Genomic DNA, 23,299 nt, shown 5'->3' with positions numbered 1-23,299 from the left:
GATGTGGTGTGAACTCCAAGGCAGCTGTCAACATACATTCTGCCTACCACTTACTAAGACCAGCGCTGGAGCATGCGACATAAATTAATCACTTCCACTTCTCGACAGCACAAGCTCCTTGTGCTTTTTCTGCCTCTGGTCATTCATGCTCAGCAGATAACCGATAGCCATAGCACTCTGTGGAACATGGGCATGATTCCGGGGAGCCAGATATAGCCCATTATCATTGCAGTTACAGTGTGTGGGCTCATTGAGAAGTTACGGGACACTTTATCAATGAGGGAGGTTGTCCCAAAACTCTGGTGTTGGGTTTCATGTGAGGGAATGGAGGTGAAGATGAAGGTTGCAGAGATAGCAGGGCCTCCTTATCTGACATATTTTCCCAGTGAGGTCAAATATCAGTGCCATGGCCATCTTTCCAGGTGGAAATAAACCAAAGAACACCAGAACTGGAAGACCTTGGAGGCTTTGCAGAGGGAGAAAATGAGACCCAGCAAGAGGACAGGACTTGCCCAAGGTCCTACAGGGAGACGGCGTCAGAGACCCAGGTCTATAAGAAAAACAAGGGCCCCTTTGCCCTCTACAAACACGACCAGGCTTTAAGGTGGAGCAAATCTTTGAGGATGTGAATGTTTTGCTTTTCTGCCTTTAAAACATACAAAGGGGTGAGCAGGAAGTCAGAGATGATTTATTTCTGTAGAATCCCAGTCGAAACATGACTTTTTGTCAATATCAAATGTTTGTATTTTGAAAAATAACTTCACTCATTTTAAGTTTCAGGCTTTTTGTGTACACATGAAAAAGAAAATGACAATGATAGCTAATAGTTCCATTAGAAGAGGAACATTGTTGGGCACCTGACTGGCTCAACTGGTAGAACGTGTGACTCTCAATCTCAGGGTTGTGAGTTTGAGCCCCACACTGGGTGTAGAGGTTACTTAAAAAAAATAAAATCTTAAAACAAAAAACAAAAAACGTTGTGGACTATTAAATGATCATGGTTTTTTAGAAAATATTTATTTATTTATTTTGAGAGAGAGAGTGAGAGCGTGAGCAGGGGTGTGGGGCGGGTGTAGGGGCAGAGGGAGAGGGAGAGAATCTCCAGCAGACTCCATACTCAGTGTGGAGCTGGTGCGGGGCTCAACCTCACAACCCTGAGATCACGACCTGAGCAGAAACCAAGATTGGGACGCTCAACCTACTGAGCCACCCAGGTGCCCCAAATGATCATTGTTTTCTATAAATGGCATTACATGATTCAAATAGAAAAGTGCTTGGTTCCAATGATACTGGTTTTTAAAAATTCAATTCACTGAAGTTCGCGCAGCCAAAGGTACTATGTCTGACATTGTGAAGGCTATTGTAAATTCATTTTAAAGTTCAACTCTAAAGAAAATGTCATTTCTTTTTCAGGTGATAATACACACAAAAATTTAATTGGAGCACAGCATCATGATAAAACAATGTTTTTATTAAATAAAAATAAGTAAAATAAAAAGCCTAAGGAAGAGGTGCCTGGGTGGCTCAGTCAATTAAGCATCTGCCTTCGGCTCAGGTCATGATCCTGGAGTCCTGGGATCGAGCCCTGAGTCGGGCTCCCTGCTCAGCCAGGAGCCTGCTTCTCCATCTCCCTCTGCCCCTCTCCCAGTTCATGTATGCTCTCTCTCTCTCTCAAATAAATAAATAAAATCTTTTTAAAAAAAGCCTAAGGAAAAGTGTACTTAGAATTAATTGTGACACACACATACTTCATAGTTGTCTCTAAAACAAGCTATAACATTAAATATACGAAGGTGTGTATAACCCCATAGTTAGAATAACAAAACTATAAAATATTTTTTTTCTTTTTCTTTTCTCTTTTTTTTAATAAACCCTGTGTCACAGGCTGACTTTTTTTTTTTTTTAAAGATTTTATTTCTTTGACAGAGAGAGAGCACAAGCAGAGGGAGAAGCAGGCTCCCCACTGAGCAGGGACCCCGATGTGGCGCTCAATCCCAGGACCCTGGGACCATGACCTGAGCCAAAGGCAGACGCTTAACCGACTGAGCCACCCAGGCGCCCCATCGGCTGACTTTCAATAGATCACAGTAACGGAGCTGCTCTGCTACGTATGGAATATAAAATATTTTCATGACAAACAAATGATTAAAAAAAAAAAGAATCCCAGTTCACAACTCTAATTACTAGATAAGTTCCTTAATATATTCCCAAGGTCCACACCAGAACAATGATAAATCCACTTACTCATTGATTTACTCTATAAATGTTTATTGAGTGCAGCCTCATTCATTCCTTTAGCAGACCCTGCTCTAGAGGGCTCTGGAGGTGAACCAGACATCTAGCTTCCATTTTCGTGGAACTCACATTCTAGTCCAGGGAGGAGAGGATGGGTAATAAACAAACCAGAATGTGGAATGTAGAGAATATAGAACTTAATGAATATAGAGAAAATAGAATATTGAATATAAAGAATATTAGATGGTGAGAAGTGTTTTGAAAAAAAAACAAAGCAGATTAAAGGCATAGGAAGTTCTGAGGATGTGGGGTTGTCAAGGAAGGTGTAGTAGAAATTGTTCTCTTTCAAAGGGCATATTTTTTTTCTTTTCAAAGAAATCTGGCATTTGGGCAGAAATCTGAAGAAATAAAAGAACAAGCCTTGAAGTATCTGTGGGGAGTCGTGCAGGCAGGACTGTAGGTCTCCCTGTAGGACCTTGGGCAAGTCCTATCCTCTTGCTGGGTCTCATTTTCTCTCTCTGCAAAGCCTCCAAGGTCTTCCAGTTCTGGTGTTCTATGGTTTATTTCCGCCTGGGAAGATGGCCATGGCACTGATATTTGACCTCACTGGCAAAATATGTCAGTGAGAAATTTGGCATATTTCTTTTCAAAGAAATCTGGCATTTGGGCAGAAATCTGAAGAAATAAAAGAACAAGCCTTGAAGTATCTGTGCGGAGCTGGTGCGGGGTTCAAGTATCTGTGGGGAGTCCTGCAGGCAGGAAAGAAATAGCGCAAAAACTCTGAGGCAGGAGTGAGAGTAGTATATTTAAAGACCATCAGGGAAACCAGTGGGGCTGGAGTCAAGGGAGAGGAGTGAAGAGGGATAGGAGGCAAGGAGAGCGAGATGGGGGCAGATCATGCAGGGCCATGTGCACTATTGGTAAGACTTTGGATTTATTCTGAGTAGATGGGAGTAGCTGGAGTTTTGTGAGCCAAGAACTGACATGACTGGACTCACCTTTTTAAAGGTCACTCAGGCTGCAGGGTTGAGAAAGGACTATAGGAAGGCAAGAGCAGAAGAAATTCTTATAGTGCTGATGGACTGGATGTAGGGAGGACCCCAAGGTTTTTGGCGTGAGCTAGTGGACAGGTGGGGCTTCCATTTGCTGAAGTGGAGAAAATACAGGAGAAGCAGGCTGGGGTGAAGAGAGAATTGGGAGTTTGGTTTGGACATGTTAAAGTTGACAAAATCTACAATTATCTAAGTGGAGATGGCAAGCAGGCAGCTGAACATGGAGTGTGGAGCCTAGGGAGGAGGCCCAAGATAGTGATAGTGATTTGGGAGTTGTCAACTGACAAGAAGCATTTAAGACTTACAGGAGGCAGAATGAGATCACCAAGGGAATGAGTGTGGTCATCTGGAAGGGGAAGGAGTGCTTCAGGAAGCAGGGAGTCAACAGCATTGTCCACTGATGCTGATCAATCAAGAAAGAATGAGGAGTGACCACTGACCATGGGATTTAGCAACTTGGGCAGTTTCAGTGAAGTAATGGGTATAAAAGCCTGATTTTGAGACCGGAAGGAGAGCAATTTGAGATAGGAGGTGAAAACAATTTTTTTTGCAGACTTTTTCTGTCAAGAGGAGCAGGGAAATGAAGCACTAGCTAGAGGGGGTTATAGGGTCAATACAGAAGATACCTCTCAAATTTCCTGGAAATGCTGACCCAACCCCACCTCAATGTCCCTAAAGGCCAGGCCTCAGAGCTCTGTGTGCTCCTCGCAAGGCCCCCTCCCTCCTTCTGAATACTCAGAGCCTCATCACTGCCACCCATCTGCTTTGGAGACTTTCATGGCCTATCTCAATAGTTCTGTGCATTTTGTTTAAAAGAAAGATATTAATCAGGGGTACCTGGGTGGCTCAGTCGGTTAGGTGTCCAACTCTGGATTTCTGCTCAGGTTGTGAGATTAAGCCCCATATCAGGCCTCGTGCTAGGTGTGGAGCCTACTTAAGATTCTCTCTCTCTCCTTCTCCCTCTGCCCCTACCTCTTGCTTTCTCTCTAAAAAAAAAGAAAAAAAATATACTAATCAGATAAATACACCAATAAATATACTGAGACAATATAAGCAGAAAATGGAAAAGCAAAATGCCCTTTGAAAGAGAACAATGGAGAGAAATGGTTTATATTAGAGGTTTGAAGAAGGCATTTTTTTGAAAAGTGGCTTTAAAGCTAAAATCTGAAGGATGAGTAATGATTCACCAAATGGTAAATGATGGAAAGATCATTGCAGGTGGAAGAACATGTGCAAAGGCTCTGTGGCTTTCTCAGTCAGGAGAAAGAGACTAAGCTTTCTTGCGGGAAGGAGGACAGACATGGTGTGTCTTAACCTGGGTTCTCCAAGAAGCAGATCTTGAGCCAAGGATTTGAGTGCAAGTAGTTTATTTCATGTCAGGAAGCACTTGTAGGGGAGTAGGAACTGAGATAGAGAGGGAAGGAGCCAATAAAGTAGGTAATATCACACAAGTCACCATTGTAGGCAACTAGAGCTTAATTTCACTGGGAACTCTGGGAGCCAGCAGAGAGTACAGTGATAACCTGATATCTTTAGTGATATCCTATCCAGGGAGCGGAGCAGCTGAGGGCTGCTGTTGGGGTAGGGTATTTATTAATACTCTGGTACTTCCCTGCAATGCTTATGGTTAGAGCAGGCTCCAACAGCCAGAGAAAGCCCCCAGGTAGAGATGCAGGTATTAGCAGATGGAAGTCAGGGCAGCTTGGGCTAAAATGGTAAGACCTGAAGAGTTATGGGTGGGGCACTGATGTCCTACATTAAGTTCCACTCCTTGTTGATACCAATTCTTCTAGCTGGTTGCCAGTTATACTTTCTACAAAGAACACTAAAGGTTCTGTGGGACAAGCTACAGGCCCCACTGCTTCAATTGTCTCTAAGGTCATAATTGGTGTTCATCATCTCCTTGTATCACTACTCATTCCAGACAACCCTCACCCTTGAACAGCACTCCTGCATATTGAGGTTGCTAGTCTGGTGAAGTAACTGGACCCACATCCCTGGGAGGTCTGAGCCCCTGGTCACTATGCACTGGTCAAACTACAATTGCTATAATTGTCCACACTGGTAGTCTCTGGGCAGACAAACACCAAGAGGAGCCCTAATGAATCCCCTGAGTTCTGGGCATATCATTCCCTGATCCTATTATCTATAAGCAGCTGTATCTCTTCATGATAATCAGGATCTGATATCCCTCCCAGTGTAGGAACTCCTTTCTTTGCCTCCTGTTGACATGAGGAGCCTAAAATGCCATGGGGCAGCCATAGCTTTAGGTGTCCTTGGGAGAAGTACCTCCTCCCCATTCACCACCCAGCCATGGCCAGAAACAAGACTACTAGTCTAGCAGAGCCAAAAGTTACAGGGATTCCTGAAGTGAATCATTGGACATGATGGTGACAAGGACCCTTCAACTTTTACTCCTTGGTTCCCATGTACTTTACCTGATGGGGCCCCAGCACCATATAATGACTGCTATTCCGAAGTACACATTGAATCTTTTTTTTTTTAAGATTTATTTATTTATTTGAGAGAGAGAGAGTGTGTGTGTGTGTGTGCATGAGTGGGGGGAGGGGCAGCGGGAGAGAGAAAGGGGAAGCAGACCTCCCCCTGAGCAGGGAGCCCAATGTAGGGCTCGATCCCATGAACCTGAGATCATCACCTGAGCTGAAACCAAGAGTCAGATGCTTAACTGACTGAGCCACCCAGACACTCCTCGAAGTACACATTGACTCTTAAAAGACAGCACCCCAGAGTGAAAATGGCGGAGTAGGAAACTATAAAATCTCATTCCTACATAAAAGGAGGAAATAAAATGGCAAAAGTTGTGAGAATCAACTTTATTGGAACTTGAGAAACTAATGAAAAATTTACAGCAACCAGGAGAATGCTTAATTGAGGGGAAAAAAAAAACCCCACCAGAATCTTGATAGTAGAGCTTTGGGGTAATTTGAAGACAACAGCCTACATTTCTGGTATAGGTGCAGAGTACATAAGGGAGCAGAATGGATCTAATTCTCAAAGAATCCTGGTTGTTTTGTCTGTCTTGTTGCTACCTGAGAGACCAATCCAAAGGACTTGTCTTTATTTCAACTACTATTAAACTCTCAGGACTGTTTGTCAAAAATATTTAAAGGCAAATGTATAACCTGCTGCCACCTGAGGCAAGGGATAATAGTTGGGACAAACTATAGACAAATCTAAAAGGTCTGAAGGAAAATCTGAAGATTGAGACACTTTGGAGAATAGGGTTTTGAAAAGCTCCCACATATAGCTGGGAATCTAGAAGGCCATCTGCATGCCCAGGTCTGGGTACATGTTCAGGAAATATGTGAGAAAGCCCTAAGCTCTCACCTTTGGCTGACCTTGAGGCTCTCCATAACAGAAAGTGAAGACCAAGGCACAATAGTGAAATGCCTGGCTGAGTGTTGAAGGTAGGCCCAACACACACAGAGTCTATTTACATACACTAGGAGATTTTGTATTATTCCAGGCAAAAAATAGAAATCTGTATACTTTGTCATGTAGTCACTGAAATCTCTGTCAAATCACTAGTTTAGCACAAGCTTACAGAATAGAGATTTAAGTGGCTGTATACAAAAAGAATATAGACTTTACAAAATTAATTCAGAAAGGAGAACAAGCACACAAATAACAACTGCAACAAGCAGCAATGATAAACCCTAGAGAAGGAGGAGAATATGATTTCCAGAGTTGCCACATTATATTCAAACAAGAAAGTATGGCCCATACACAGGAAAAAAGAAATTAACAGAAATGTGCTCTGAGGAAGCCAAGACATTGTACTTACTGGAAAAAAAAATCTATAAATCAACTATTTAAAATATGTTCAAAGAGCGAAAGGAAACCATGAGAATGATGGGTCAAAAATTGAGAACATAAAAAAATCCCAACAAATAGAGAATATCAATACAAAGATAGAAATTATAAGAGGAACTAAAGAGAAATTCTAAAGCTGAGAAGTACAATAACTAAAATGAAAAATTCATGAAAGAGAATAAACAGAATATTTGAGCAGGCAGAAGAAAGAATCAGCAAACTTGAAAATAGGTTGACATTTCCCAGTCTGAGGAGCAGAAACAAAAAATAATAAACAAAAATGGACAGAGCCTAAGAGACCTGTGGTACAGCATTAAGTATACCAACATATGTACAATGGGAGTCCCAGAAGGAGAGCAGAGAGAAAAGAGTGGAAAGAATACCTGAATAATAGCCAAAAACTTTGCAAATTTGATGAAAAACATGAATATACATATCCAAGAATCTCAATAAACCTCAAGATCCTCACTGAAACACATAATCAAACCACTGAAAGCCAAAGTAGAATCCTAAAAGTAGCAAGAGAAAGATGACTTATCACATACAAGGCATCCTTAGTAATATTAACTGCTAATTTCTCCTCAGAAATCATGTAGGCCAGAAGGTAGTGACATGACATACTCAAAGAACTGAAGGAATAAAATGGTTGACCAAGAATTGTATATCCAGAAACTTAACTTTCAAAAGTGAAAGAGAAATTAAGACCTTCTCAGATAAACAAAAACAGAGTTTACTGCTAATAGACCTACTCAACAAGAAATGCTAAAGGAGACCCATCAGGCTGAAATGAGAAAACACTAAATAGCAACTTACATCAACATGAAAAAATAAAGAACACTAGTAAAGATAATTACATGGGTAAATATAAAAGTCAGTATTAAGGTATTTGTGGTTTGTAACTCCTTTTTTTCCCCTATATAATTTAAAGAACTACATAAAACAACAATTATAAATATATCGATGGGCACAAAATGTATGAAGATGTAATTTGAGACAATAACAACAGAAGTGGGGGGGGACAGAACTATGTAGGAGCAATGTTTGGTATGCTATTGAAATTAGTATTAACTTGAAATAGATTGTTATGAAATAGGATGTTAATTGTCATTCCCAGGCAACCACTAAGACAATAACTAAAAAATACATCTAGTAAGATAAACGAGAGAGAAATCAAAATGGTATACTAGAAAATATCTAACACAAAAGGCAGTAATGTAATGGAGGAATTGAGGAATAAAAAATATTGACATATAAAAAAATAGCAAAATGGCAGAAATAAGGCCATCCTTATCAGGAGTTATAATAAATGTAAGTGGTTTAAACTCTACAATTAAAAGACAGACTTCAGCAGAATGGATTTTTAAAAGTGGTCTAACTATATGCCATCTACAAAAGACCCACTTTAGACCCAAAAACATAAATAGATTGAAAGTGAAAGGATGGAAAAAGATATTCTATGTAAACAGTAACAAAAAGAGAGTTGGAGTGGCTATACTGATCAGACAAAATAGACTTTAAGACAAAAATTGTAACTAGAGACAAAGAAGGACATTATATAATTATAAAAGAGTCACTATATTAAGAAGATATAACAATTATAAGCATATATGCACCTAAAAACAGAACTCCAAAATACAGGAAATAGAAATTGACAGGATTAAAGGGAGAAGTAGACCGTTCAATAATTGGAGATTTCAACACTTCACTTTCCATAATGAATAGAATGACTAGAGAAAAGATAAAAAAGAAATAGAAGGCTTGAACAACACTATGAACCATCTAGAAAAAGAAGAGAATCTAAACCAAAACAAGCAGAAGGAAGAAAATAATGAAGAGATTAATGAAATCTAGAATAGAAAAATAGAATCAGTGAAATCAAAAGTTGGTTCCTTGAAAAATTTTTTTTAAAAAATTGACAAAGCTTTAGCAAGACTAAGGAAGGAGAGAGAGAGAGAGAGACTCAAATTACTAAACTTGAATGGAGACAACAAAGAGCATGGTGGTTAAGAGTCTGGACTGCGGAGCCAGACTGTCAAAGGCAGAAATGAAAGTAGGGACATTACAAACAATTTTAAAGAAATGAAAAAGGATGATAAGAGAAAACAACAAACATCTGCATGCCAACAAGTAGATCATCTAAGTGAAATGGACAAACTCCTAGAAACACACAAACTACCAAAACTAACTCAAGAAGAAACAGAAACTCTCCACAGACCCATAACAAACAAAAAGATTAAATCTATAATTAAAAATTTCCAACAAAGAAAACTCAGGACCAGATATCTTCATTGGTGAATTCTACCAAATGTTTCAAGAATTAACACTAATTTTTCTCACTCAACTCTTCCAAACAACCAAAGAGGAAACACTTCTTAACTCATTCTATGAAGCCAGCATTACTCTGATAGCAAAGCCAGACACAGACATCAAAGAAAAGAAAACTAAAGACCTATATCCCTATGAATATAGATGCAAAAAATCCTCAACAAAATACAAATAAACAGATTTTAGCAGCATATACAGAGGATTATATACCATAACCAAGTGAGTTTATCCCAAGAATGGGAAAGTAGTTCCACATATAAAAATTAGTCAATATAATATACCATATTAATAGAATTAATAGAATGAAACAGACAAAAAAACCTGTGATCATCTCAGTTGATGCAGAGAAAGAATTTCATAAAACCCAGCACACGTTCATGATAAAAAATGCTCAGCAAACTAGGAAGAGAAGGGAAATTCCTCAACATAATAAAGGAAAAGTTAAGGACATCTACGAAAAACCCACAGTTAGCATCATACTTCATGGGGGAAGACTGAATGCTTTCTCCCTAAAATCACAAACAACGCAAGGATGTCTACTCAGTACTTCTATCCAATATTGTACTGGAAGTTCTACCCAGGGCAATTAGTCAAGAAAAAAAGGCAGCCAAACATGGCAATACTCCCCAAAGTGATCAATAGATTCAGTGAAAACTCTGTCCAAATTCCAACCACCTGATTTGTAGAAATTGATGAGATGATCCTAAAATTCATATGTAATTACGAGGGACCCTGAATAGCCAAAAAAAAAAACCAATCTTGAGAAAAGTACAAAGTTGGAGAATTCACACTTCTCAATTTTAAAACTTACTAAAATGCTACAGTAATCAAAGTAGTATTCTACTTACCAGCATAAGGATAGACCTAACAATCAATGCAAAATAGAATTGAGAATCTAGAAATAAATCCATATATCCATGGTCAACTGATTTTCAACATGGTTTCCAAGACCCTATTCCAAGAAAGAATAGTCTTTTCATCAAGACTATTGGCGATGGAACAATTAGATAACCACATGCAAAGAATGAAGTTAGATCCTTACCTCACACAATATTAAAAAATTAACTCAAAATGGATCCAAGCCCTAAACATAAGAGCTAAAACTATAAAACTCTTAGAAGGAAACACAGGGGTTAATCTTCATGACTTTGGATTTGGCAATAAATTCTTAGACATGGCACCAAAGCATGAGCAACAAAAGAAAAAAAGATAAATTGAACTTCATCAAAATGAAAACTTTTGTGTATCAAAAAGTATAATCAAGAAAGTTGAAAGGTTATCTACAGAATGGGACAAAAATATTTGCAAACCACATATCTGATAAGACATTAATATCTAGAATATATAAAGAAGTCCTATAACTCAACAACAACAACAAAACAACTCAATTTAAAAAATGGGCAAAAGACTTGAATAGACATTTCTCCAAAGAAGATACAGCAACGAAGAGATGCCCATTGTCATTAGTCATTAGAGAAATACTAGTCCAAACCACAATAAGATACCACTTCACACCCACTAGGATGGCTATAATTTAAAAAAATGAAAAATAACACATATTGGCAAAGAAATCAGGAAACTGGAGCTCTTAATATACATTGCTGGTGGGAATGTAAAATAGTGCAGCTCCTGGGAAAGAGTCTGGCTGTTCCTCTGAAAGTTAAACATAAAATTACCATGTGAGGGCAATTCTACTCTTAGGTATATACCCAAAATAATTGAAAATGGATGTTCAAACAAAAACTTCTACAAAGATCTCTTGGCAGCACTACTCACAATAGCCAAAAGGCAGAAACAACCCAATATTCATCAGTGGGTAAATAGATAAACAAAATGTATATCCAGACAATGGAATACTATTGGGCCATAAAAAGTAATGAAATACTGGGGCGCCTGGGTGGCTCAGTTGGTTAAGCGACTGCCTTTGGCTCAGGTCATGATCCTGGAGTCCTGGGATCGAGTCCCACATCGGGCTCCCGGCTCGGCGGGGAGCCTGCTTCTCCCTCTGACCCTATCCCCTCTCATGCTGTTTCTCTCGCTCTCTCTCTCAAATAAATAAATAAATAAAATCTTTAAAAAAAAAAAAAGTAATGAAATACTGACCCCATTCCAACATGGATGGACACTGAAAACATTATGCTAAGTGAAGGAAGCCAGACACCACCCCCCCAACCATATCTTGTATTATTTCATTTATATACAATGTCCACAATAGGTGAACCCACAGAGACAGATAGCAAATTAGTTGTTAGGGGCTGGGGTGAGAGAGAGAAATGAGGACTGACTGCTGAATGCGTATGAGGCTTCTTTTGGGTTACGAGAATGTTCTGGAATTAGATAGTGGTGATGGCTGCACAGTATGATGAATGTACTAAAAGTCACTGAATTGTAACTTTAAAAAGGCTAAAATGGTGAATTTTATGTTTTGTGACTTTTACCTCAATAAAAAGTACAACACCCCCAATCTTACAAAATATCACGCCTAGGCTGGCATCTTAACTATGCTTTTAAGATGCCCTTCCAACATTCTAGCAGGCCAACAGTAGCTTCCCAGGGATACATTCCATGGGAAGATCAACGGGTCCTGTGATCGTGTGCCCACTGTCATACATCCTTTGCCATTAAGTGGGTCTCTTGGTATAAGAAAGGTAATGTGGGATCTTAGGAAGGTAAGTCAGACCCTTTGTAAGTTCTCATATGGTGATGCTGGCTGAGGTGCTGTTCGCAGGAAAGGCAATGAGAAGTAGATGCTGGCTGCTGGAAGTTGCACCTAGATGCAATGAACCATCAAGGCCTGTTGAGATAAGGATAAGGAACCAAGAGTGCATCTTTCAAAAAAGAAGTTCAAACCCATGAAAATCTTCCTAACCAAGATGTCATAGGCAATTCTAGCACTTTTGAGAGGGGGCCCCTGGAAAAATGGGATGACTTTCTACCTCTGTTAAAAACCAAAGCCTCCATTTGTGGCACCTTATGTACACTATCTCCATTGATTCTTTTAGAAGCTCTTCAAGATAAATATCCTCACTGTGCAAATGGGCAGTTATTGTCTATAAGGCTAAGGCACTGCACTGTGATCACAGGACCAAGAGGTGAAGGTGACCATGAACAGGGCTGTTGCTCTCTGTGATTCATGCTGTTTCTTTAATGTGGCTTGGCAAATACATGGCATGTCTGCCGCAATTACCTACTTTAGTGCTCCTGGCAGACATTATTAATCAATCATGGCTTCCCTTCCCTCTGAGTCTAGACTCTGCATCCTCTTCAAGACAGCCACTCTTAATTGTAATTGGCAAATAAGATAAAAACTCCTCTGCCATCCTAGCATCACACACCATACTGCCTCCCTCTATCTGAATTGGTATCTCCTGAATCTACTTTTGAGCCAACAGAGAGTCCCAAGTCAATTTAGAAGACCCCTCTAGATGATGTGGCCATTTCTTACCTGGGGCCAGAATGAGGTGTGGTTGTGAAGCCTGGAAAGGTGTGGGCCAGCTGAAGATGGAGACAAGGATCAGGAAACTGAAAGAAATAGGAGGAACTAAAGGCATGTGGCCATGGTCTCAGCCCTACATCTGCTTCATTCCAGGAGGAAGCAAGTGACTCAGGCCTGCCCAGTCAGGCCTGGTAATTGAAAGGGGCACATTACCTGGGCCAGGCCCATCATGAATCCAGGGAGTTGGGTGGAAATTTTGGGCAAGAGGCAGGATGGCTAAACTGTAGAATGTCTACTTGGTGCTGCTGTGGCCATTTTGCCACCATGAAGGGAGCACCTGTGAGAACAGAGTCAACAGCAAGTAAAGCAGAGCCAGGGATGGAGCAGGGCAGATTCCTGGTGCTCTTGCTTGAGCTCCTGGATGCAGTCATATCTACAATCAGCTCCCCCCTTGCTCATTTTTTCCCCCTAAGCCAGTTGGAGTTGTTTTTTGCCAATTGCCAATGAAAAGAATCCTGTTTAATACAATCTATTTGTCTTCTATAACTGCTCTTTGCCTCGATTATAGTTTTAAAAAAATGCCCTTAATCTTCTGTGTAGATTAAGCAACTCTTTACTTATCTTTGCCCTAATTTACTCACCCCCTTCCCCACTATGACTGCTGCATGACAGCCTATAGGTGCTTCCTGGGCTGTCTGCTCAAACTCCTCCAGGATTTATCAGAGATAGTTGCCAGGAGAGCCTCTGTGCATCTTCTGGAAAACCTCTTTATCAAAGACAGGAACTATTGTGTTTGTTACCCCATACTCCCTGTGAAGAAATCATGGCATCAAATCCTCTGAGTGCAGTGCCAGGAAGATGCAGGCCTACTATTATTTCCTTTTCACAGTGAGAAACAGGGACCCTGAGAGATTAAGTTTCTTGTCTAAGATCACACAATTAATCCATGATGGATTCAAACCCAGTGCTTGTGGCTCCCGAGCTCACTGTCACCACTGAAGTAAACTGCTACCATTCAGTAAGGGGCTATGATTGCTATTATGAACAGTAATAATCAGTCATTCCAACAAGGCTGATGATGTGATGGCTTTCTTATCCCTGATCACTGGCCCTGCCCCATCTTCCAACTACTGCGAATCTGCTTTCTGAAAAGTAATCTACAGCTGGATGAGAGGTAAAGTAGCCATGTTAGGGCCTTGTACTTCCAAATGGAGAGAGTCGGTTAGGATGGACTCAAAGCTGTCTTATTCTATCGTTATCTTGTTCAATACAATAAGCTTCAGAACAAGTTTATTTGGTCCAGTAGAAGCTAGGTCAATGTATACTTTATTACCTGGCTATCTCTGTTCCAGCCATTTACGAATCTAACTTGGGCCCTGTGGCTGATGAGAATTGTGAGCTTAGGAGTGAAGAAATGTAGGGGCTCCAGGCCTAACTCTGCCACTAACTATGTATAACTGCAGGTCACTTTCCTCCCCTCTTTGACCTTACCTTCTGCATCTACAAAATTGGTAGTGTGCTAGGGGGGTGTTTGACTGAAGTGATGTTTCCCAAAGTGTTTTCCAGCAGGATTTTTCAGAAGTTTGAAAAAAAGGAGATAACACCCCCCACGCACCCAGGTCCAGTAATTTTGGGAACACTGAGTGGGACAAAGTTAAACAGAAGTATATTTACTACAGGACTTCATGGAAACTTCAGTCTGCTCTTGTGCCTTACAACTCCTTACAAATAGGGAGGTAGAGACCAGAGTTCCCAAATTTACTTGACACAGGAATGCTTTCTGGGTGTACTGTCTTATGGGGGAGTTGTTTTGTGAAACAGAATTTCAGAAAAGATTAGGGGATCCAGAGGATCCCTTTCAGCTTTGGGAAGTTTTAATTCAAAACTCATTATTTTGACTTAGGATTCTGTGAGATGCTAAACTACATCCTGAATCATGAAAGCAAAAACAATTACAGTCAGTAAAGTTTAGATGCAGTTCTGTTGTAATTTGTAGAATTCCAGTTGCTGAAAATGAGAGTTCATGGGTGGAATGGATGGTAATGATCCAATAAACTGAACATTCATGAACTTGGACCATGCTGGGCAACAGAGGGAGCTATATTAAAAACTGACCCTGCTCTGAGTTTCCCTTATGGAAATTCCAGGATACATAGATTACCCATTCTGTACCACCAGAGTCTGCGTTGAATATAAAGTCATAAACTCATGGCTGGAGGACAGTGACTTAGAGACTCTGAGTTGTAAAATCATAATGGCTTTGAACTTTTAGAGAGAGGAAAAACAAATGCCTGGTGGTGTGCATGTTGTCTGCAGGAAAGCAAACAAGCAAAAATGAACTAACAAGCAACTCACTGAACCTGCCTGGGGAAGAAATTAATTCCATAGCAGCCCTTATTACTAATTGCAAAATTGTGCACAATGCAACTGACATTCTCTTCAGGGAGCTTTCTTTATTTTCATATTTTGGTGAGTATGAAAAGTACCTATAGGAAGAGACTTCATGGACTCATTCTTGACTGAAGTCCTCCAAGTCCATTTTCACTCAAATCTGAATTTTCCCATCATGGGGGTTTTCAGGAGGAAGTGAGGTATGTGGCACTGGAGTCAGACATTGCGTCAATGAAGTGTATTGGGTGACCACTCTGTGCCAAGTGTTGGGAATACAGCAGCAAGTCCCTATCCTAATAGAGCTGTCATCCTGGTTTTGTTACTTATCAGCTGTGTGAGGTTGGGCAAGTCACTTAACCTCTCTGAGCCTTAGCTAGTTACAACATGATCACAGGATTGCACATGATTCCAGGATTGCTGGAAAATAAATGTCAGATTTTGCAAGTAGAGTGTCAAGCCTAGGGCCTGGCATTTAAGTGGCTTCTAGAAACAGCAGTCAGTATTATGGCTCTTGCAGCCAGAAGGAGAGAAGGGAGTTCAGATAGATTCAGGGAGGCTTTGCACTACAGGCAGAGCCTTTCAAGAAGGTGCAGGATGAGCAGGGGCATCTGAGAACAATGGCTTACCTCCCCAAATAGAGTCCTACTTTTTGTTGTCTGCCCTTCACCTGATTCCCCCCAGCTCTCCCAGGTTCACCAGTATGGGCAGCTGCTGGGCTGGTGACCTTGATCCCAGGGCCCTGCCTGCTGGTTCACATCCTCACACAGGGAATCAGCTTCCCTGTCAGACATCCAGCCCCTACTACGCTAGCCTCTTGGATATCCTCTGAGGTGACAGGCCTCCATCCCAGTCTCAGGGCAGGGCATCCCTACCAGGCCCAAAGACATCCAGAGGGTGGTCAGCACAGATCTACCTGAAAGCAATTAACTCAGCACATCCCAGGAGTCTGGAGATAGGGGCTCTTTGTCCCGCCTGCCACTGCCTTGCCTCATGCCCCTGAGCTGCTCACTTCCTACCTCTGAGTCAGGTTCTCCTTCAGACTGAAGGCATGTGATCAGCCAACCCTAGGGGCAGTCACCTCCCCCCCCCCCCCCCCCAGTTTTGGCATTCTACAAAGTACAACTATTCCCCTCACAGGCCATCTGGCAGAGATTTGGAGCCAGTCAGGTTTCAGTTTGTCTGATATTACCTCCACGTTCTGAGTTGTTTTTCTATCAGCAAAAATGGAGTTAATAATTCCTACCTTTATTTTCTTTTTTAAATTTAAATTCCTACCTTTAAATGAAGGCTGGGGACACAATGGAAAGAACATGAATTCTTGAGTCAGACAGGCTTGAGTCTGAATACTGGCACTGCCATTGGCAAGGCAAGGCATTTCCTCTCGCTAGATGCCTCAGTCTCCCCATCTGTCAAAAGGCAGATAGCACCTGGCTTGAAGAATTGCGTAGGTGAGGCAGACCATGCATCATGCTTGCACATGGCAGATGATCAATAATCGGCAACTCTTATTGTTATTGTGGTTGTTATTTATTTTAAAAATAAGTGCCTGATTAAAAGCTGATACTGCTCCAATTTCCACCACTGCGCTCACCCTCTCTAGGTCTTTGACACTGGGGATCCTCCTCTAATCAGTGATGGGGCTTCTATGGCTGAAAGCTCCAGAGGGAGCTCCAGAGGGAGTTCAGTGGCCACACCAAATTCCTTTTAGGCCGGAGTCCACGGTCCATGCCGCATTCCCTATTGAAAGGTGTGTCCTCAAATACACAATACCCTACTTAGCCTCTTCTCCTGGGATCCTAATTCTAGTTCATGCTTTGTAGCGGATATAAAGCCATCCTTTCTTTGAGGGATTTGAATCTCAAATTTACCCATGATCTCACCTGTCACCACCTTTGTCCCCATGTGCTGCTCCACAGCTCCGTCTATTCAGAAGAGCCTGTGACCCTGAAAGGGACCAAAATCCCTGAGTCTCAGGGCTGGATGAGAATGAATGTTAGTTTAAGCTCTCTCCTGGTGCTTGAAATTTCTCTACCCCACCCTCTGCTGAGAGTACATCCAGGCTATTCTTACTTACCTCTAATGATGGGGAACTCACTAAATCCAAAGGTGGATCATTTCATCATCCACCCAGTGGTCAGTTAGCTGCCTGGTTCACTTAAAGAAAGGTCACTCAACAGCGACAAAAAAGCTTCCCATGGGTAAGCAATCTGTGAGTCATAGTTCCAAAGAACTGTACTGTTTTCTTGTCTACCGCTCTCCCCAACTCCGAACTTTCTGGCCACAAAAAATGGAGATACGACATTTTCCTTTGGAATAACAAAACTCTGTTAATGTGTCTCTTTTATTCACCCACCCGCTGGACATTCCCGTAAGGAATCTACTTTAGATGCCCGCAGAGAATGCATTTTCAATTCTAAACACAATTAGCTAACTTCCAGAAGAAGGAGGGCATTTATGGGCATAGATAAATCATATCCTTGGCCAAATACTCTCCTCTACTTTCCAACAGGGAACCCAGAGCAACTTCAGGACACGACTCAGGGGGTCACATTGTTTTCCTTGTGTAGCTTCAGAAACCAAGGCAGAGAAGCGAAGGTCACCCAACAAATCAAGGGCAAAAGCATGCACTAAATACCAGGAATCTGAGACCTCCCAGCATAGTAATTGATCCTCTAAGATAAATATTTGTCTGCTAACCAGGGAAATTTACTATGGTCCTTACAGAGGGATTCTTGAGCCCAAGATTATAAACAGGGAACAGGGCCTGGTAATGAGTTGAGTGATTAATTGGCAAAGAAAGCTTTCAAGGAGGGAAAGGATCAATGAGCTGAAGAAAAATTAAACACCCTTCAGGAAGTTTTCCCACTCCCTTACATTGTTTTAATTCTTCATGCTCCGTCTCTTCATTAAACATTTTTTGAAGTGGGTTTTTATTTTGTTTCTTAGTTTTTGCTTTTTTGGTTATTTTTCTGGCAAGGTTATTTGATCACATCTCCAACTTATATGATTTCTCACGCTGAATTTATCTTGACCTTTGCCCAGTGAAGCAGAACAGGCTCTTGCTTATCTGAAGTAAATGGGACCAAGAGGCCATGGAATAATCAAAAACGTAATCAGCAATGGCTAAGATATAGCACGCTCTGTTTCTGTGCCGACGAAAGGGGCACAGTGAGAATTAGTGTCGCGGTCACAGGACACGGGGTGTGGCTCTGAGGGAGCCACCTGAGGAGTGGACTGACTCACAGCAGCTTCCCTCCCTTGAGGCAGCTTGTCAGAAGCAGTCGGAGAGCTTGGGCTTTGGACCGAGATTTTGGTTCCTTGCACTGTTTTGGAACTTTTCCGTTCCAGCTGTCCCTGTGATGGCTGTGTGACTACAGCAACTTGGGCAACCTTTCTGATCCTTGGTTTTTCTCAGTCAGCTCTTGCTAATGCAGCATGTCACATGGGAGTAGGGCAGGTGACTGTTGTGTTAATCAGTGTTTTCTTTGTGCCTCGCAGACAAGTGGCACTCAGTCCGCATCTGCCAAATCAATCAGTGGAACAAGGGTACCATCACCAGTGCTGCAGGATCATTGTGGGGGTTGAGAGCTTGTCAATAAAAGCGTAGGGCATTTTCAGGGCGTGTGGCTGGCTCAGTCAGTAGAACATGCGACTCGTGATCTCGGGGTCATGAGTTCGGTATGAATTCGGTATATCTCTATACCCGTGTTGGGTATAGAGATTACGTCTAAAAAAAATCTTAAAAAATAAAAAATAAAAGCCTAGGACATTTTAGATGCTCATTAAACAGTAGCTCTTACATTGCCAGACTCTGTCAGTGTCAGGGCTGAGAAGGAGTCTGGGTTTTGAATTATAGAGCCCCCTTGTCCTGCAGATGAGATCTGTTTGCTTGTTCATTCATTTAACGTAAACCCCCAAGGTTCCTCTTACATGTTAGGCACTATACCCGGAGACGTATTAAGACAGAAAAAAAAAATATCTATACTTACGAAGTTTGCATTCTAGTGGGGGGAGGTAATAAAGGAGTGGACAAATATATAAACAAGGATAATTTTACATGCTAACAAAGTGCTATGAGAATAAGAAAGCAGGTAATGTGATGGACAGCGTCTGACAGTGGTGGTGGGGGCCTATGTTAGAGGAGGTGACCAGCCAGAGTCTCTCTGACAAGGTAACGGAGGAACAGAGACCTGAATGACCGGAAGGACAGAGTCATACTAAATTTGGAAGCAAGTGTTCTGGAACACTGCTTCTTCCTTGGTTTATTTTGGTGTTTGTTCCCATATGTCTTTTTTCGAGGGCGGGGGGCATGATTTTTATTTTGATATAATTTCAAACTTACGGAAAAGTTCCAAAACAGTACAAGGAACTCTCATCTTCTAGATTCACCAATTGTTTATGTTTGCCCCACTCTCTCTCCTCTCTTCCTCTGTATAAATATATAATATATACACATACTTTTACACATACTTTTTTGGAACTGTTTGAGAGTTCATAATGCAAACACACGGTCCTGTTACCCTATACTTCAGGATGTATTTCCTAAAATGAGAACATTCTCTTACATAACCACCATCCGTATTTAAATTTCGTTAGTTGCTCCAACAATAACCTTTTGAAATTACATACATTTTTCCAGGTCCAGGGTCATATCCTGCATGTAATTCTCATGCCTCTTTAGTCTCCTTTAATCTGGAACAATTCCTTACCTGCTGTCTTTCTTGACCTTGACATTTCTTAAGAGTGCAGGCCAGTTATTTTGTGGAATGTTCCCCCTGGGTTTCTTGATGATTCTTGAGGAGTAGATTCAGTTAATGCCTTTTTGGCAGAAGTAATGCCATGTCCTCCTCAGTGCACTGCAGCAGGAGGTATGTGGTATCGGTCTGTCCCAATATGGGTGATGTTAACTTTGACTGTTGGGTGAAGGTGGTCTCTGCTAGCTTTCTCCATATCAAGTTAGTCTTTTCCCCTCTGTAACCAAGTCATTTGTGGGGAGGTACTTTTAGAACATAAACATTCTGTTCCTCAAACTTTCATCCATTAGTTTTAGCATTCACGAATGATTGTCCTTCTCCATCTTTCCTTCTATACCTATTAGTTAGTATTCTGTTGCAAGGAAGAGTTGTTCCTTCTGTCTCACTTATCTATACGATCATCTGTTTCTTTATAACACTACGAACTCATCAGTTTTTATTTTCTTCAATAGGTTATAATCCACTACTATTTGTGTACAGTATCTCAGATTTGGCCAGTGAGAGCCCTTTTCAACTGACCCCTGTGTCTTTCTGACATGTTCCATCATCCTTCAAGAACTTCCTTGCTTTCTGGCACAAGATATTTCAGGCTCATCTTGCACCTTCCTGGCACTAGGCCTCAAATCAGCCTTTTCTCCGATGAGCCCAGTTGCCTTCGATATTAAAAGGTATTAGAATCTGAGATTTAGAATTTAGGCGCCAGGTGGGCTCCTGCTACCAGTGTGTCATTGTTCCTAGGCTCTCTCAGGAGAGAGAGGTAGAAAGCTTCTCAAACTTTAATGTGCCTAGGAGCCATTGGGGATAACATTAAAAGTACGGATTCTGATTCAGTTGGTCAGGTCATGAGCTGGGATGGTATCAGAGATTCTGCTTTTCTAACAAGCTTCCAGGTGATGCTGACATAGCCGGTCCATAAGCCACATCTTGAGCATCAAAGATGCAGGGCAATGGTTCTCAAACCAAGGCATGCATTGGAATCACGTGGAGGGTTTGTTAAAATACATATTCCTGGGCTCTACTCCCAAAGTTTCTCATTCCCTATGTGGGGACTGAGAATTTGCACATCTAACAAATTCCCAGGTGATGCTGCTGTTGCTGATCTGGGACACTTTGAGAACCACTAATCTAGACTCTGGTTCTCAAACGTGGCTATACATCGGAATTCCTGGGTTGTTTTGTTTTGTTTTTGTTCTTTTGTTTTTAAATACTGACCTTTAAGGTCCCAGAGATTATGATTTAATTGGTATAGGATGTGGCCTGGGCATTGAGAATGTTATGACCTCAATAAGGTCATAATAACCACAATAAGTGGTTCTATTGCTTAGCAAAAGTTGAGAAGATTGTTCTAGAAGAAGTAGGGGTAAATACAAAGGCCTGGAAGAAGGAATAAGCTTGACATTTTCAACTGCCATCAAGGAGGCCAGTGTGGCTGAGCAGAAGGAAGTGAGGTCAGAGAGGTAGGCAGGGTTGGGATCAGGAGGGGATGAGCTGGGTCAGGCATGCAGAGGTTTCTGTGGCGGGACGGGAAGCCACTGGAGGCTTTAAGCAAGGAGGACATGACCTGAATGCCTTAATCATGACCCTCATGTTGAGGCCAGCTCTCCTGCCAGGCCCTTCTACCCAAATCAGTTTGGATTGTGACAAAGTATGAAATGGCTTCACACCCTTCTCTAAATGCCCCCCCCCCCACACACATATTTTAAGTATTGCCCATGGATTTTGTTTAGAATTACTGTCCAAGGTTTTTGAAATCCTTGAAAGGTAAGTTCAGGCACACTAATAAAGTACTATGTCCTTGGAAAAGGACTTGGCGGATAGGGATGTCTCTAATTATTGATAAAGACATCTAGGAGTGCTTTGCTTTAAGAAAACTAACATATATTGCACAAAAATGTGAATATACCTAACACTACTGCTTAAAAATGGCTAAGATGGTAAATTTTATGTTATGTGTTTTTTACCACAATTTAAAAAAAAATATTCATCATATATGTGAAAGATAAATCTGCAAAGCACTGAATTCTTCAATTTATTAAATTTTCATTTGTTCTTCAGGAAACTTACCATGGGTATTTCACTACCATATGGAAAACTATATCATACCATTAAGAATAATAAAGAAGAATTTAAGCCAAGAATGAAAAAAAGAGAAAAGAAAACGTATAAAACCACGAACTTAGGAAATGGACAAAGTTGGGAAAAACTACTCACTTTAACATAAAGATTCTTGATGTGAGGGTTTTTGCACCAGGTTGACCTAAGTACTAGTGTCCCTCTAGGGCATTAAAAACGTGATTCACTTGACACGTAGCATCGCAGAAACATAACTAGCCTGGAGAGAGAGGATGGCGAGGGGCCTTCTGAGATGTCAAGTCCAACAAAGTGATAATAACTTTGAGATTTTGCTTATCTGCTCTATCCCCTCAAGGCCATTGCACAATATGAGTGTGCTTGGAATGGACAGGATTCCTGTGACACGATTCACATTCTATTTTGATTCTGGCAGTTGGTAACCTTTCTTCTAGGAAATGGAAAAAAACCTGTTGGTGATACTCTGTTGTCCTGAGCATGTGAGGGCAGCAAGGCTGCCCAGGGCAAACTGAGCAGAGGCAGGTGTGGCCCCTGGGTAATTTTTAGCAACACCCCTGGACCTGATATTTGATGGTGGCCTGCAACTAGCTTTGTCAACCTGCCATGAAGATGACCTGCCCTTTCCCTCCGTCATTTGAGCCCTGGGTTTTTCCTGGGCAGGAGCTGACAGTGATGTCATCATCTCGTGATGTTGGGTGACCTTGTCCACTGAGCTGGTTCCACTCATTTCTCTTATATCCTAAAGTTGAACTGTGAAAAACACTACTGAGAACCAAGCACAGGGAGGGTCGAGACTCTGCAAAAGGGATGTCCCCTGGTCTTTCTCACCCGATTTCCAAACACTTATCGTGATCAGCTTTTATCTGACCCAGTTTCTAGCAATCCTCAGCCTGGAAAAGCCATAAAGGAAAAATGATGTGAGAAGAGACCAATGAGATTAGCTTTTAAGTGTAGTGGGCTCAGCAAGGCAGAAACTATGGACTCATAAAAACGACTTTGATCCCTGTTATAAAGACAGATAAGTATTTACGAGTGGTCTTTTTGCACTATGGACCAACCATAGAGGCCTGAAAGGCAGGAGGAGAAAGGAAGCACATTACACGGAGCCACTGGTTTAATGAAAGGAAACAGTGATATACTGAACTCCTACTGCATGCCAGGCCCTGAGCTTGGATGTCTGT

The sequence above is a fragment of the Neomonachus schauinslandi genome, chromosome 1, assembly GCF_002201575.2.
Source record: "Neomonachus schauinslandi chromosome 1, ASM220157v2, whole genome shotgun sequence".
Lineage (NCBI taxonomy): Eukaryota > Metazoa > Chordata > Mammalia > Carnivora > Phocidae > Neomonachus > Neomonachus schauinslandi.
The sequence above is the reverse complement of the archived record's forward strand: the minus strand, read 5'-3'. Positions refer to the sequence as shown.